This window comes from Fopius arisanus, unplaced genomic scaffold, assembly GCF_000806365.1.
Source record: "Fopius arisanus strain USDA-PBARC FA_bdor unplaced genomic scaffold, ASM80636v1 scaffold00027, whole genome shotgun sequence".
NCBI lineage: Eukaryota > Metazoa > Arthropoda > Insecta > Hymenoptera > Braconidae > Fopius > Fopius arisanus.
Window position 1 is genome coordinate 196312 of NW_011887766.1, and position 17078 is coordinate 213389.

At 40.4% G+C, this 17078-nt stretch overlaps 1 protein-coding gene across 1 annotated transcript in view; it reads left to right on the top strand.

Moving 5' to 3' along the window:
- The first annotated feature begins 8515 nt into the window (after positions 1-8515).
- Positions 8516-17078, top strand: part of LOC105265043 (latrophilin Cirl) — a 114540-nt gene continuing 105977 nt past the window's right edge. Inside the window, exon 1 of the mRNA XM_011302319.1 lies at positions 8516-9475. The gene's annotated coding sequence lies outside the window, so the exon portion shown is untranslated. The remainder of the gene's footprint in view (positions 9476-17078) is intronic.

Consider the following 17078-nt stretch of genomic DNA (forward strand, 5'->3'; position numbering starts at 1 on the left):
AAGCAATCTGTGCGGTCACATTTGGCGCAAAGGTTTTGCTTTTCTTGAGATAAAAGTGTGTTGTGGGTATGAAGGGAGAAATGTGTGGAGGTATTTACACCCTCAGTCTCATCTTGGTTGAGCGGAGAGGGGTTTGTTCAGGAGGCAATTACTACGCACTGAGGCTCGCGGCGAACTTTACGATCGGTGAATGAAAGCACGGCCATTAATAGCAAATGCCGGTCATTGCACGCCGACAGAGGGAGAGCTTCCCCCTACCCCCCAGTTTTCTTCATCGCCATTTTATATCTCTATATTAGAATGAGAACATTTACCAGTATTGAGCGGTGAGAGCAAATTCCATTTGCCGGAGCATTCGGGAAAATGCGTAGCTATGGGTAATAATGCTTTTGAGGATAAATGATCAAAGGTTTGTCGTGTGGTTTTCATAATTATTGGAGTTTACAGGACTGATGAGTCTCGGGGTGTAACCCTCAATCTACGAAAATTGCCAAAATATTGTGAAACCTGAAATCTGATAATAGAATAAATTTCGTGCTTTCAGGGAAAGATTTTTTTCCTAGTATTCTGGCTTTATGAAAATAAATGGCTGTTTTACTTACTGTAAGAATATTTCGCTTAAAATCATAAAAAATAGAGCTGGAGCTCACTAATTAACACGGTAAATTCAGGGTAATTACGCTGAAAGTAAAAGTTTTCTTATCCAAAGCAAATTGAGATTTTCCCAATGAAAACATATTATCAGCTGTTGTTATCGAGTAATAAATTCACGTTAGCTGAGTGAATACATGCAACCTGATGCTTTAGTTTCATCGTTATTCATCTCCTATTTCATTACTCTCCCACATTGGTTCCGTAGATATAAAAAATACACTTTTATTCTGAAAATTCATCGAAAACATTGTAATATTTATGGTAAAACCTGCGCTGTTTATTGGCTTCACATTGCGGCGATGTGAGAATGAAAATTCGTTGCAAGCCAATACACGGTTCGCAGCTATCAGGATAAATGAATTGTTCACCATTTCGAATTCAAAGAATTACCGCTTAAATACCCGATAATTGTTATAAAAAATGAAATAAAGTTGCGAACAATGTGGATCACCTTCAAAGTGGCAAAACCGTGTGACGGACGAGAGCGTCTCAAAGGATCGGAACATATCACACGGCTATAAACACCATAAAAAGTTCGCAATAAAATTAAATATCCATTCCACGCGAATAATATTAATAAGTTTTGAATGTACTTTTTTTTCGTCTCATTTGTATGTCTGTCCCCCTCTTTTTGAGACAGCGAGGTGTGCAGGAGGAACCGGTTTAACCTTGGCCGCCAGGCTAAAGAATTCACTCGCACACTAACAGTCATGGCTCTTCCACTGGTACAAATGCAGTATGTGCAGCATTGGTGAAATATTCCCATACTGATTTTACATTTTAGCCTGAGCAAGGAGAAAATCGGTTTGGCTGTGCATCATTATTACCCACGGTATTTGGTACCAATGTACCCATGCAGTGCATCAGTGGTGGAGATTTTAAAGGCTTCACACTCCAAGGCACACGCGATTATATTACAAACTCCTCGCAATGAAACGCTATGTGGCCTCTGGTAATGTATAGGGGGTTGAAAGTGGAGAGTGGGTTACGTTATAACGCGTGAATGCCTGAAACTTTTCAAATTATTTCTGGGTGAACCACAGAATCTCATAAACATTGACAATGTTCAAACCACAAAGGGCACAAGTTATTGGGAGTGAAATTTTTGTCGGGCGATTTCATTCTATAATTTTCAAATGGAGAGAGAAGCCGACTGTCTGTTACTATGGAGGTTCCACTGGATGAAATTGTTCACGCCCGGGTCTTATTCAATTTTTATTATTGTGGTGAGAGCCATGTGGGTGGGAGCGAAGAATCTAAATTGAGGGATGAAAAATGAAAGAGCATTTATTCACCGAGTCCATTCAATTTTTTTATTGCTTCCGCCAGCAATCTATTGACAGAGGAAAAACTGAAAATGCACTCTCATACCTATCAACATATTAATTATCTGGTGAGGTGCAGTCTTTGCTATTTCATACTTAAACAAGTTAATGGATTAATTGAATATTCTTTGACACCCGACGCGTTCGGAGTGAAGATGAAATGTTTTTTAATTTTTGGAATAACTTGGGAGGGGGTTGACAACAGGGGTTAACCCATTCGTTTTTCACAGCGTTAAATCGACTTTAGTAAATCATAATTAAAGAGGCACTGGGGGGAGAGAGAGGCAGTATCTCGACGAGTAACTATAATGTATGCCCACTGTTTTACTCTGGCCAGTCTTGCTTTATAATGCACATGTATAGCCACCAAGTAACTCGTTCGCTTGGACCATGTATCTTGTGTTAATGTATACATTTTTCGTTCACTTAACGTATCCCTGTGCAATGCTTGTTGCTTCCTTTACTTTTTTACGGGGCTTTTTATTTTTTATTTCAATGTAAATCACTTCTTCAAGTCTCCCGTTATTTATGCATGGGTTATGAGCGGGGGAAAAATTAATTTGCCGCTACGATACTGTCCTCATTTTTAGGAAAAAATACTGGGGGAGTGATAAGCCCAGAAAATCACATCGTGATACAAAGGTCACGGAAATTACCCTGAAAAACGCAAAAAAAAAAATGAAAAGTTAAAGTGGATGCATCATCATGTCAACCCTCGTAAAGAATACGGAAATCCAGAAAAATTTTCTATACTTGGAAAAAAATGAATTTTCACCTTCCCAAAAAAATGGGCTACCAAATTAATTGGAACCTACAGTTTACTGAATTTATCAACAATTATGGGGATTTTTTAATATTCTCAATGCTCAATAATTCACAGCTGGGATTGCCATCGACCGCTGCGTTTCTTAAAATTCCAATAAACTTCATTAAGCTCGAAATTTATTCACATTCCATCGTTGAAGTTTCTTCTGAAAATTGTTGTCATCTAAAACAGAATATTAATTTTTATACTGATAAGTTAAATCTCAGTTTAAAATTTAGTAACTATGTGGATGCGATGTAATTACAAGCTCATAATAATTCATATATAACTACAATAATGAGGCATAACGAGAAATAAATATTGGTGGTGTTTGATAAAGCTTTCAGAGAACGTTCGCTGACAGGAATATTCCAGAATTCTGAGGTTTTACCCCATCCTCTGGTCTTCTTCGTGAAGCCAATATCAGGGTGCACGTTATATGCCACCAATGGAGCGGAATAATGTCTCTGCCAGCCACCGTAAGAGATGCCGCAAATTTGATTTTTCTACTTGCGCCTACATAACTTGTTTATAATTCCCTGTCGTTGACTATACCCGCGATACTTTCATTTCTTATTCCGTCCTCGGTTGTTTGTTCCAGATTTGCTACTGCAAATAGAAAAGATGCTCCGATCAAGAAGACCAAATTTGACTCATATTAATAACAAAACAGTAAAACGGTTAGAGTTGAAAAAATTAAATTTTCCAAGACAGCCGAAAAACTGATAGCCATCTCCCAATTATATACCCACGATTGAAAAATATCCAATAAAATTTTCTCTTTCCCCAATTTTTTCCGAGAAAATTTATATAAAAATCCAGAATATTCGTAAATTCCCAGTCATTTCTTGAGCGTGGTCATAACATCCTCGAGTTCATCTCAAACTAGTACGAATAATTTCCGCACGTCGTGGATTCATTACTAAAATTCTCCCAATGAAAAAACCCGTACTAAGCACATTTTTCCGCCCCCTCCACATGCCATTTGTCTTCAGCAAATATTAAGCGCATTCCATCACGGAAACTCATTAACCTAAGTAAAAAGCCTCAAGCCTATATTTAACTCTGTTATCATGCTCATTGACAAGGAGGGAACCTTTCGAAGACGGGTTGCGAAAAAAATGGAGCTATTGCGAGAGGAATAAGACGGGAAGACGAGAAGAAGTGAATACCGGCTGGTCTTGGTTCACCAACGAATGACAAGAATCAAGGTAAATGAGCCGAAAATGTAACATCCACTCTTGAGGATATGCTCCCTCTCAGCAGTGTGCATTTAAAGAGGCAGAGGCTCGAGAAGGTAAAAAGATGAACCACAGAAAAAAAGAGGGATTCCATTGCTCTATTTTTCTCGTCCGCTTGGCTCCAGCCCCCCAGACATCTCTCAGCCTGCAACCCCTCATCCTTCCCCCATATCCCACCCTCTTTTCCCTCCCACCCTCATCGCGAGCCTGAGCGTTCAAGCCAGAAAACGAAAACGAAGTTTACAAACGAACGAAAACTCGATTTAGACTGCCATGCATCATGCCAGAGCTGCAGCATTTTCCTGCCCCCTACCCCTTATTTTTCTCCTGATGTACATCCATGCCCCCGCCTATCGAGGTAGGGAGTGTCGTACACCGTTGGAAATTCATGTTGAAGTCGAGGGCTTGCATTTTTCCATTCCGCATAAGTTCGTTCGCACGACGAAGAGTTTTTACCGAGTAAAGAGAAGGATGAGAGAATAGCTGAGGAATGGGAATAGGAAGGTAAGAAGTGAGGAGATTGCAACCCTAGAGCGACACATTCCTGGCGAATCTCTTACCTTGGTTGCTCCTGTTTCTATCGTTCAAACTTTTCACCAACAGAAATAACCAAAAAGCACCCCAGCTGAAGAATCTTTTCACGCTCATGGCTAAAACTCTCAAGTACCGGAGAACACGAACGGTTTTCCTTGATAAATCAAACAACACTAGCGCGGAAAGAGTTTATTATTAGTCTCTCCAGTTGTGAGTATTTGTTTTTTTTTTCTATTACTTTCGTGAGAGAAATCTTATTGACTCCTTCACCGGGAAATGTGCGGATTTAATTTTACCTTACATTTGCGCTTGTTATTCCTCAACCGGTTGGAAAAACAATTTTCGATAGAAATTCAATTTACTTTTCCATTTTTTGAGTTAGTTGACAAGCTGCGAAGACTTGAGAATTTAGTTGAATTGAGCCGCGTGTTTACCGTGGAAAGAAATTCCTTGATGTTAGAAGGAAAGTCTCTAAGTTTAAGAATAACTTTTGTAAAATGTATAAATTCTTTCTTCGATTGCTGGAGAAAGATTGGCAGAAAACTTTAAACTGGCGATATTCATTATTATAAAAATTATAATGTATTTTGGTAAACACCCGTGACAATACAGTAATTATACACTCGGCATATTACTTGACGCTTTAAAACGTAAAATTTCGATAATTTGCCATCTCACAAATCTACGTATATGAAATTAATTCCGTGCTTTTCCTTTCCATATTACTCGAAAGGAATTTGTCATGGGCGATGTAAGTCAGTTGGGATTAGATGTTAAAAAATCGAAAACGATGATGAATAGGGCATTACCAGTGGTTTGGTGTGGGATCGTGTGCGTGGCGGTATGATTTACGATGAAATCAAAGGAGGCCGTACAATTTTTCCCCTTATATCTCTCGTCCTTGGTTTTTTTTTTCTTTATCCTCGATGTTGAAGCAAAGAAGGTAGAGGAGATAACATAATTGCCAGCGCGTGTAGTAGCGTACAAACCGCGAATGCTGGGATGCAAATGGCGGGGACCTCTTCGATCACCAGAAAATGTTCCCCTCGATATGGGCATACGTATAGGTCCCCTCCCTCGTGAAGAGATTTGGTGTATTATAGTCTCTCATCGGGACCATCAAGACCACTGAACTCACCAAGGCCCCAGCAGTCTCACCATAAAATATTCTGAGAAGTGTGTATCCGAAACGAGATATAGTTGACAGTAATGAACGACGACGAATTTTTATTAAGCATTTTTCCTTCTTCTTTAACTCACTTATTTCATTTCTTGATTTTTATGTTGGACATTGGTTGGCAATGCCCACTCTGAGAGGGCCCCTGGCACTGATAATATTTGGCCAAGGAGTGAAGTGTAGAATTGCGCCGTGAAAATTGATAATATATCATGAGCGCACAGTTTACCCCCCCTGAGAGAAAGCCAGGCTGATTGTATATACGAAAGGTGATTCTTTATAATTGGTTAGGTATTTGCATCGAGTCTTTACGCTTATTGAGGTTTAGCCGGCGTCGGCATCTCTCACGACGCGGTTTCGATGCAGACCGGTCTACTCACCTTCTCTCGCGTTCTCTTCGCGGGCCCCGTCGGTTTTTATCATTAATGCCTGCTACGCAACCGGCTTGAAACACGCGATGGCGACACATCTCTTCCTCTCCTTACCTCCACACTCTACATTCGGATCCTGCACTCGATCCTCTCTGCTATTCTTATTACTCCATCCTTCCTATCTCTCTTTCTCTCTCTCTCACTCATGACATCCCGCGAGGCACTTTTGCTTCGTCACGGCCCCCGCTTATGCCTGTCACATCGATACCCACCGGGCCCATTACACGTACACCTGGAAGCCACTGAAAATATAAACTCAAATATACAACGTGAGTCAGGTAATAATTAAAAATACAACACTCTTGTTTTTCCACTAGCCAACACATTCAAGACACACTACAAGACTTCCGAGGGACCAAATTATTTTACCTTTATTTTTAGATTTTTATATCGCACCCGTGGTGCACTCCCAGGAACAAACATTTCAGTTGAATTTATCATTTGTCCGCAGTACCGAAAATTACAAAATTTATGAATATTTTTTTGTAAATCGCGGGCTATGTTTTTCCAGATTGAATCTGAAATTTTACAATTGCGGGATACACTGCCATCACTGGCCTTTCTCGCTCCGATGTGAGTGGAAAAAAAAAAATAACTTGCGCTCCACAATTGCCGGAATTCTTTGGTAATTCTTCTTCATTTTTTGTCGCCACGTTGCACTAGAATGTGCTGGACATGCAATACAAGTGAACCGAAAATTGAATCGAATAATGTTTGAGCCCTATCACCGTAATAGCGTTGACATGGAGTGATGATTGGGAATTCCGCACGCTTCGAGTCACGAGATAATCAGCAAGATTCATTAATTATAATACTAGGTAACGCGTTGTAATAGGTAATAGGCGCGCGAGTAATGTCTCTCTGAATTGGGGCGCGAGATTTCGGTATAAATTGATGGTTGGATGGAATTGGCTTATAGGTTTTAATGAAGCTGCAGTATACAACCATCACCATCTCACACCACGTCCGATCTACCCGGCCTCTCTGGTCACTAATGGTATATCCGTTTGAAAGTAATTACTCCTTGATAGGATACACTATATGGGGATAGAAATGAAAATTGTGGCAATTCTAGAAGCCCGACAATTAGCACACACATATGGATTATTGTATAATGGGTGTATGAGGGTATGGAACGTGAGAAAACTTGTCGGATCGGATGAATGCTAGTTTTCTTATCTGTGTGGATAGAATTTGATTGCACACACACGGTAAAATTTTTCGATTTTAATCGTCGATAATCCAGAGCTTGAAATCGCGACATTTTCCACTAGCTCCGTAGTCAAATAAGGGGGAAGAGGGTGGGTGGTGGGAGGAGGCACATTCACGTGGGCACATTTTGCCTCGTTCTCGCTTATTACACTGAGCAAGTGGTGGAAAGGGGGCACAGAGGAAGAGAGCCCTCTCCCAGGAGCGAGTTACGCTGGGTAACGAGTTCAGCCATAGAGCTTAAACGAAAAGTACTTTGCGCACCGGCGGAAAAGCTCGAGTAGAATTTATAGATCCGCGGATTTGCTGTCTCCCTTTGTTGCCCTCTCTTGCTTCCACTTGAACGTACAAATTGGGAGGAGAAAGAGAGAGGGCATTTGTAAAAAAAAGAGGGTTCAGAGTTATCTTTTTCCTCGGATTAGACAGGTGGAGAGAGAAGAGGGTGAACCGAGAAGATAGGCTTGTAATCGCCTGGTGAGGAAATAAAATCTCTGCTAAAAAAAAAATCACCAATCTATACATTACCTGGGACTCTGCTGTCTCTCCGATGTCAAGAGGATGACAATTATCATTGGCTATTTCCCACTGATACAGATACTCGAGGGTAGTAATTAATTCAATGAATGTGAACGTGGAGAGACATATTGGAGAAGATTGGAACCTTCCAGTGATATTTTATTCTCACTTCACGGAGTTGGGATAATTTTTCATGAGAAAGGCCTGTCTTATCGTCATCATGCTTATCAACTATTAATGGATCCTAACGTCCATCAAACCCGAGACATTGGCCAAAGTGCAGAAGAAAAGCCCCCGAAACTTGCCTGGGTTTCCATATTATACGTGCAAACTTGAGTATATATGTGTGCCTGGGTTGAGCGGACTTATACACCTACTAAAAGGTATATATGCTCACTTGATTCCCGTTTGTGGAGTGAGAGAATCAGGCAACGATGGGGACGACGAGGTAGAGAGGGATTTGGCTGGGATACTCTACTCTACAAGTGAGTAGAGTAGAAAGAGCGAAGTGAGATAGAGGGAGTTGAGTTGGAATCGTGGGGCTACACGCCTGCAGGGAAGAACGTACGTTGGTTCATACTAAACCGTGGCCCGAGTTGCTCCGTAGGACAGTTCAACGAGCGTGTCTTCCGAGGCTGGATCGTGGGCCCCCCTCCTCCTCCCCCCGAACAACTTTTAACATCCTCGACCAGTCTCTCTCACCTAGAACGTGGCTCAAAATCTGATAAGAGTTTCTCCCTTGAACACACCTATATATACCATCTCCAAGTGTTTGGTGACTTTAGATCTCGAATTTTTAAGACATCAGCCTGTGAACAAATATAAGTAGTGGTGAATAATTTTTATCGGCGAGGAAAATCGTGCAAGTGGTTATTTTCATAAGTCAATCGGTGTGAAAATTGTGTCATAATTCATTATCCGGCTCCTATCGGTTGTTATCGATCTGCTCACGGTTGATATGTGGATTGTCCACGTGATGGGAATGATCACTCGATATCGATGAGTTATAATGTGTGTGGAGTCATTACGCTGATACGTTATCACTCTGTGATCGGTTGGAAATCTCTATTGTTGCGGATCAAACGTCAGTGACGTACGGTGTGTAACACTTGTGGTTTGTGGAATGTCTCGTGGGCTGAATCAAAATCATATCCATCCAGTTAGGATAGCTGTCATTCTGTCTGTAATCATTAGATGGGCAATTACTGACGACTGGTGCAAAAACAGTGATTGATCAATCATATGACTTGGGAGTTGTGCTTGTGTCTGATATTCAGCTGCGTGAATGTACTGCAGTGATGAAGAATGGAAGGAATTCGTTGCTGATGAATATTTGTTCGTTAAAATCTCATGGTTGATTCTACTTGATTATGTATTTTGAGATAAATGTTCAGTGACAGCTGTGATACACCGTGCAGGGAATTCAGTTGATGCACGGTGGATGGGAATACTGTGGATATATTTGAATCGGGGTAAAGAACCTGTGATTAATAGATAAGTGATTTGTGTATCGTTCTCTGGTTTATTCCTGGTGATACTGTGGATGTACATGCAGTTCAGTCTGCATCACTGATTTCATCAAGGTAAGATTAAACTACTGTCATCTCATCTCCCTCTCTTTCCATTATGATTTCATAAAAATTATTTCATTTTTCACGATTTCCATTTTAAATTGATGATTTTCAAGATAAATAGATAATTAGAAGGAACGTTCAATTCGTCTTATTCCACTCTCTTACTTCGCTACTCATTAACTCTTCATGTAGACATTGACCTGAATAGATGAGAAAACAATTTGAAAAAATCGTTCAACATCATAATTGGAATGGCAACGATCGATGACGAAATCACATTTTCAATCCCAAATTGCTTCACTTAGTTGGAATGACTGTTCATGGGCTTTCGAAAACGCTGTTGAAACAACATTAGAGAGAAAACAAATGGTTCATCTATTCACTGGTGTCAGCACTCTGCTACCCTGCTCGTGCATTTCACTGAATGATCGACAGACAAACAACAGAGGCAAGGCAAAAGGAATGGGAGAAATTTTTTTTTGTTTCCTGAAAAAAAAAACAACACATTCGAGAGAAAAAGGATGATAGGCGCAACATCTCCGATGATTTAAAAAAATAACCACGCGCGTGTTCACTCGGGTGGCAGCAAATGAACAAACTGGTTCTCGCTTCGATGTCTCGTCCGAGCTTCATCCGAGTTGATCAAAACACGCCTCACTGTGTCCCTATTTTGCAAATTTTTTTTTTTTCCTTGCAATTTTTTTTCTCTCTCTCCCCTTTTTCTTCCCACTAACCCGCACACAGGGCCTAGCCAGGCTCTATCGCCTCGAAAAATCTGTGTCAAGCGACATGTTGACACGTGTTGGGAGTTTGCTCGCGGATCTCACTCCTCTCTCTCTCCTGCATTCACAAACTGAGCAACATCGCTATGTGTATTACAGTGTCGGATTTCGTTCCATATAAAGGCGGCATGGGGAAGGGGCTGGGCAGAGGGCAGAGGGAGGTGGAGAAATTGGGTTTTTAGAAGCGAAATCGCAGATGCTGAGGCGAGAGCCACTGAGGCACTCTCGTGGGTGCAACGTCAACGGCAGCAAACGACTGGACGCTGACACAGTGTATTACAGCTCTCAACTCTCCGGTTACCAACGTGACGTGTTTTTTTTTTATCCTCTGCTTTCCTGTATCACCGACTATTTGCACGGTGAAAAGAAAAAAACAAAGTAAGAATGAAAAGAAAATGTACAAAGGGACAAGAGACCAGAAATAGCACACGTGTTTGCCGGCTATAAAGTCGCACGGGTCAGTAGCTATCGCATTCCCTGATTTCAAGATATGAAACATAATTTTATTATGACGTGAAGCCGTCGAGGTATACTATCCTTAAATCGGGTGAGGCACTCCCCGCAGCGTTTGAACCAATGAAAATGAGACAAAATGAGATCCCGTGGACTACAAACTTTTTGGATGTAAACTCGTAGGCTACGGTTAAAATGATGCATACTTTTTCGGTTTATAAAATGTTTTTAGCGGATGGAGTTGATGAAACAATTTGCGAAATTGTAACGCCAAGGATTACAAGATACAGGATGACAAATGAATTGCTTTTCCTCGTCTGACGGTGGAGTTTTTATGGTTCTGGACTAACAGGAATAACAATCATATACAAAAATTTATATCAATTTCCCAAAGTTCTCCTTCGAGTAGAATAGCCGCTGCTCCTAGACTATTCATGAATTTGGGTAATTTTTTTGGCAATAATGACGAATTTTCAGGACTACAGGCTGCATATAATGATTATATCATTCTCAATTGCTTATTCGTCACTGACATTTTAATTATTCAATGAACAGAGTCCAATTATCGAGCCTAATTCAATAATGATTGGTTAATTTACCGAAATTCAACTCTAAGCCAAGCAGAAGCTCACACATATAATCCCTGGTGAAATTGAACAAACCCACTCCAACGTACGCGCGACACTAGTGAGAATCGGCATCAGAATGAGCCAATAAATAATTACAAACCTAAACGATAATGATATATTCACCATGACACTTGTGGATCATCCCTCAGTCGAGAGAATGTATTATTCACCGAAATATGGATGAGTCAGACGGCTGGTCTAGTTATAAGTTGATTACTCATCGACCGAAATTCCCTGTGAGTTTCGCTGTGGCTTTACGAAACTGCAACTGCATCCAAACGCGGATAACCCAGAAGGTGGCCATTAGCGACATATGGTACACACTGCTATTGCTATTTCAAATAACTTGAGATTGTTAAGCGAGTAGACGAGTGAGAAATTTATGAAGGGAGAGGAGGTGAGGTGAAATTCTTCGGATGATTACGCACACAAAACGAGTCGAATGGGGTGTACTTACCGCACGGCATTCTGCCAGCTATAAATACACGGTGGAGGACCATGTTTTATGAACTCTAATGCGAAACTTTTTACGATCCTCTCGAAGATGATGTTTTCCAATGAAAATGTCAATGAGGATAGAAATGAGATTCCCACAGTGCATAGGCCTCTGACTCGTATGAATTATTTTTAACGCATCTCTCTACCGTTTTACTCTTTACTCTTTTGCTTTTATTATCTAATGGTCCACTGCAATCGTATAGGCTGCCAGCCCGAGGGGCTCACATATTAATAACACATAACTACTCCCAATGATTCCAATGCAGCGTAACCCGATTTAAAACATCGAGCGCGACTAATCATTCAATATAACCGTTGACCGTAAGTTGGGAGATTGCGTACATTTAAACATGAGGCATGGATATTGCTGGGGCAAAATGAGTGGCCACAGTATCACTGTGGGTTATATCGTTTATGGCGTTCCGCATCGATGAATAATCCAACTAATGTTCGCGTATCAGCTGGTAGTCCATGAGTTCATCTATACGCGTAATCAAATTTATTTTCCAAAATAAATTAACATTTTTGCTCCTCAACACTGTAATTTTCAATTGCATTTAAGAACAACGAACATATTGGAAATTATTTAAAGAGATTGAGAATTCAGGTAAATAATCGTTTGAACTTTCTCTGAAATCACAATAATTTTCTCATTGAATAAACCGAGACATATTGATTAGATTGAATATTCGATACTCTGGCTAATTTTTCGTTAGAAAAATGCCCATAAATTTCATCCAAATGCATCTTAATCTGTGAAGGACATTCTTGAGATGTTTCTCGTGGCCTGTGGTGCATGGGTTTGCAATTAAAAATCCGGGTGAATGCTAATTGTAGCGATAAAAACGAATATCCACTGAATGATGTGAATGCCACGGATTCCGCTCAGTGTAAATGGAACAGAAGTCTCTTTGAAATTTCCTATCGATGACGTCACTCGATGAGAACTCTAAAACCCCACTGCACAAAAATTCGAGTGACACAGAGCGGATGTGCATAATTGAATTGGCATGAAGTGGGTGTGTAGGCAAGGAGATGCTGAAGATCATACACAAATAGTAGGAGCAATCATTCAATTACACTGTACTTCTGAGCAACGAGTGATTTCACTCAACAAAAGACCATACTGAGAGAATTGAGTGCGCTATAATAGCCACTGAATGTATGCGCGCACGCCGGACTAAAATTTCAGTTCCCTTCGTTAATAATGTATTCATTCGGCGACCGAATAAGTCCCGAGGTTGGCCATTACCGTTATCTCTTTTTTATTCTCTTTTTCATTTTTCTCTTTCCGCCTTATCCCCCTATATCCCCCTTACCCCTGGCTGCACCCCATCAACCCCCCCTGAAAATACGCCCTCGTTAATCTATATCTCGTTTCATGCGTAAATCCCAGACACTAACTGAAATTAGGGGTAGGGCAGCCATCGTCGTGGCTCATTACAGTCATCTTCCTTCCTTCCCTTTTTATAGGCATGATTGCGAGAAAATTCAACGATCCGGACGAAGATAAGGATCACAGTTATCTATCGTCTGTGTCTCTGCTGAGGTAGAAATGGTTATCTTGAGGAAGAAAAAAAAAAGAGGAAAGATGGAGAGAAGAACACGTGGGAATTACAGACTGTCGAGATGCGTCACGTTTGGATAAACTCCCCAATTTTTTCTTCCGAATTCTCACACAGTTTTTCTCCTTTTTTTCTCCTCATCTCTTACTACAATTGTTGTAAGTTCCTCGGTTGCACGAAAAGTGGCACTTTATAGCGACTAACAAGGTTACACGCGTTGTCACCTTTACCTTGCACCACGGCAAGTTACGTTCTCATAATATTGCAACAGTCTAGGTGTCAGGCACAGCTCTCCTCCAGAGTGGCTGCTGTTGCTGTTGGTTGGAGGGCAAATGTAGTGACTCTCTTTTCTCAGTGTCTAGATTGTACACCGGCTCATGCGGAACAATCTCAGTGAGCACTTCACCTAGAAAAATTATTTCATAATCAATTTTTTTTTCCAGCCCAATCGATCTATTCACTTGAGGTTTTATAGCGCGTTTGAAAGGCACCGGGATTTTTTTCTTTCTGATTGAGTTATAATATCTAAATGGTCAGTCATTACATAAAAGTCTTTATCGACTATTTATTACTCCCTCAAAGGATTCGATGCAATATTCAAGCAATTGCACTAATGCAGTTATTCGAATGAAAACGACTGTTTTTTCATTCTTATAATTGATTCACATTTTTTCTACAACGATTTGTTCTTGTTGCTCATCCACTTGGCATTCATGCGGATCCATTCCTTCGCGGGTCAGCGGTTGAAAATTAATTTTCAAGATCATTAATCGAAACGGTGGTGCATGCTCGAGTGAACAATTGTGAATAAATACATATCATACACTGGCTACTTCGAACGGTACATCGTACGGTAGATTTTCGCGGGATGAACGGCTTATTATTATTTTTTTCCAAGTGTATTTTTCGCGTATGGTTTTATTACCAAACAATGAGGAGTCTCTTCGGGGGTTATTGATACTGAAGCGAATGAAATTTATTTTGTGATGTAAACAGAAGAACCGCGAGGTAGACACGTACTTTACCGGTGAAATAGGCGGGGATGGAGATTATAGAGAAGTCCACGACTACTTCGCTCTGCGCACTACACTCTCTTGGCACTTGTGTGTGCCTTATTCAAATCGTATCTCCCCGGGGGCATTTTCGATCACAACAGCGGTATTGACAAAACCGCTTTCCTCATGGAACATTCATGAATATTTCTTATCCTGACGATGCAAAGCAGCGCCATGTAATCCCTTACTTTCTTCCTCGCTAACTCCTTTTCTATTTTCTATGTACAGTGGTTACACCAACACCCCTACAGCAACCAGATCAAAATATAGTTCCACCAAAAAATTTTGTATTTAAAGAGTAAAGTATTCACTGAAATATGAACATTTCCAAATTTTCACAAAAGTATCAGGGGAACATGGAAATCGTGGAGGTATTCACTGAAATTTGAAAATTCAAAATTTTTCAAAAAGTATCAGGGGAGTATGACAAGCGAGGAGGTATTCATTGAAATTTGAAAATTCGAAATTTTTTAAAAAGTATCAGGGGAGCAGGATAATGAAGGAGGTATTCACGGAAATTGAAAAATTCGAAATTTTCGAAAAAGTATCAGGGGAGCATAAGAATCGAGGAGGTATTCACTGAAATTAGAAAATTCGAAATTTTTGAAAAAGTATCAGGGGAACATGAAAATCGAGGAGCTATTCACGGGAATTTGAAAAATCGAAATTTTCGCGAAAATATCAGGGGAATATGAAAAGCGAGGAGGTATTCACGTAAATTTGAAAATTTTCAAAAAAGTGTCAGACGACCCTAAAAATCGATTCTCTTGAAGATGCACCAATTGATTTGTCCCTTCTATAATCGGGAATCTCTCGGTCGCCGGATTGGGGGAATCCAAAAAACTGCACAAAAGTTTTCGGATTTCAAAAAACTGAAATTTCAAGGTTTACAGAAAACAGACACAAAAGTTCTAGTTATTCTTCATGAGCAATTTTCGCTATGCTGTACTCTCCTTTTTGTTTTTAATTACCCCAAAACTTTATTTGAGGGATTGTTAGGGGTAGATCAATTTTCACCGCCTCTGCATTTCCATTTTCTCTAAATATTTTTCGCAATTCATGTAAATCCCTTGAAGGATTAAGAATAAATTTCTTAAATTTATTCTCCCCGAAAACTGTTTTAGGCGGAAAATTTTATTGCTCATCTTTATCATTGGAGACCTCTCGGCAGTTACGGGTGGGGGAGTAAATGGGGTGGACAAAAGGGGCGAGTGAGGAGCCGGGCACCCACCTAATCTTGGAGGAATAATGGGACTCGTAATTAAAAGTTGAATGAGTGAGGTTGGCGGCAGGGAGGAAAGTCGGAGGGAGGAAGGAGCTCAGGTCCCTCCCTGAGCTTCTGAAGAGACAATGCTGAATCACACAGGCCACACCACGAAAGAACCCCAGAGTCTCTTGTAACCCTCTTCACCCTCCTCACCGCCCTTCCCTCTTTACGGTCTTTCATCCGCCATTCGTGTCTCACCAAACAACACAGGGTAAGCGATGAAACAAGTGCAGGAGTTCCCAGGCCCTTTGATCGATGTCACTCTGAAAAATAATATCAATAATTCTGCAAAAAGCCCCCATCTACCCATACAACGAATCAATAATACCCTCCAATTCCTCCCATTTTCAAACCCTCTGACAAGCATACATAAAATCACAGGCAAACATATTAAATGCCATTGATGATTAATAATATTATTCACTCATATTGCTCGCTAAATCCCTCAATACTTACTCACATCAACACTCATATTGCTTAATATAGTATTACCTCCTTTTCACTCATTCAGGGCAAAAATGTCGAAACATTCTCTGTGATTACCAAATAATATCACATCAATCGGGACTATAATGGACGAGTAATTTGTATGATAGACAGATTTTAATCGCATCCAACAGTTGACAGCCGCATCGATCCATCTCCAACGCCGATGAGAGTACAAAAGAGACCCCCTTCCCCCTTCCCCGGGACATTCGAAATAAAGGAATAAATAATAATAGAGGTCCCATACTCTCAATGTATCGTTAGAAAAAAATATATATATAGAGAGGATTGAGAGGTATATACGATTTCACTCTTCTACCATTGCCAATAGTTGAACAAACGAGGCATTCATTCGGTGTAGGCCAACTGAAAGTAGAAATATACGTTGAGCCAGAGTGTACGTTTTATATACAGCGAGGAGAGAGGTCGATAGTTGTAAAGATTCCTCCCTCTGGCCTTTTCGATAAAATCCTTTCAGCCGCGCAGCACCACATACAACGACCAGACAGCTTATATTGATTGTTTAAAATTTATCATCCACGCTAGTTGCTTTTATTGCACTGCCTTTTTGACTTTCAATCGTTATTCACTTCTCAGAGAATAATAAAATGAAATAAAAATCCTTTTTTCTTTATAATTCATTGTTTCATCGGATTCGATTGAACTCTTCTATCTATCCCCGCCCTTCCATTCTCAGCTCTCAACAGCGCGTAATTTCGCGCTATCAGTGATAAGCAATTTCAATTACCGGTTAAATCTTCGTGGATTACTAGATGGCAGATTCACACTGTAAAAAAAGTACGTGGGGGGTTTGAGAGGGGGCGATGGCGAGGGGAGAGAGGAGGAGAGATAGTGAAGAAGAATGTGAGCGAGGAGG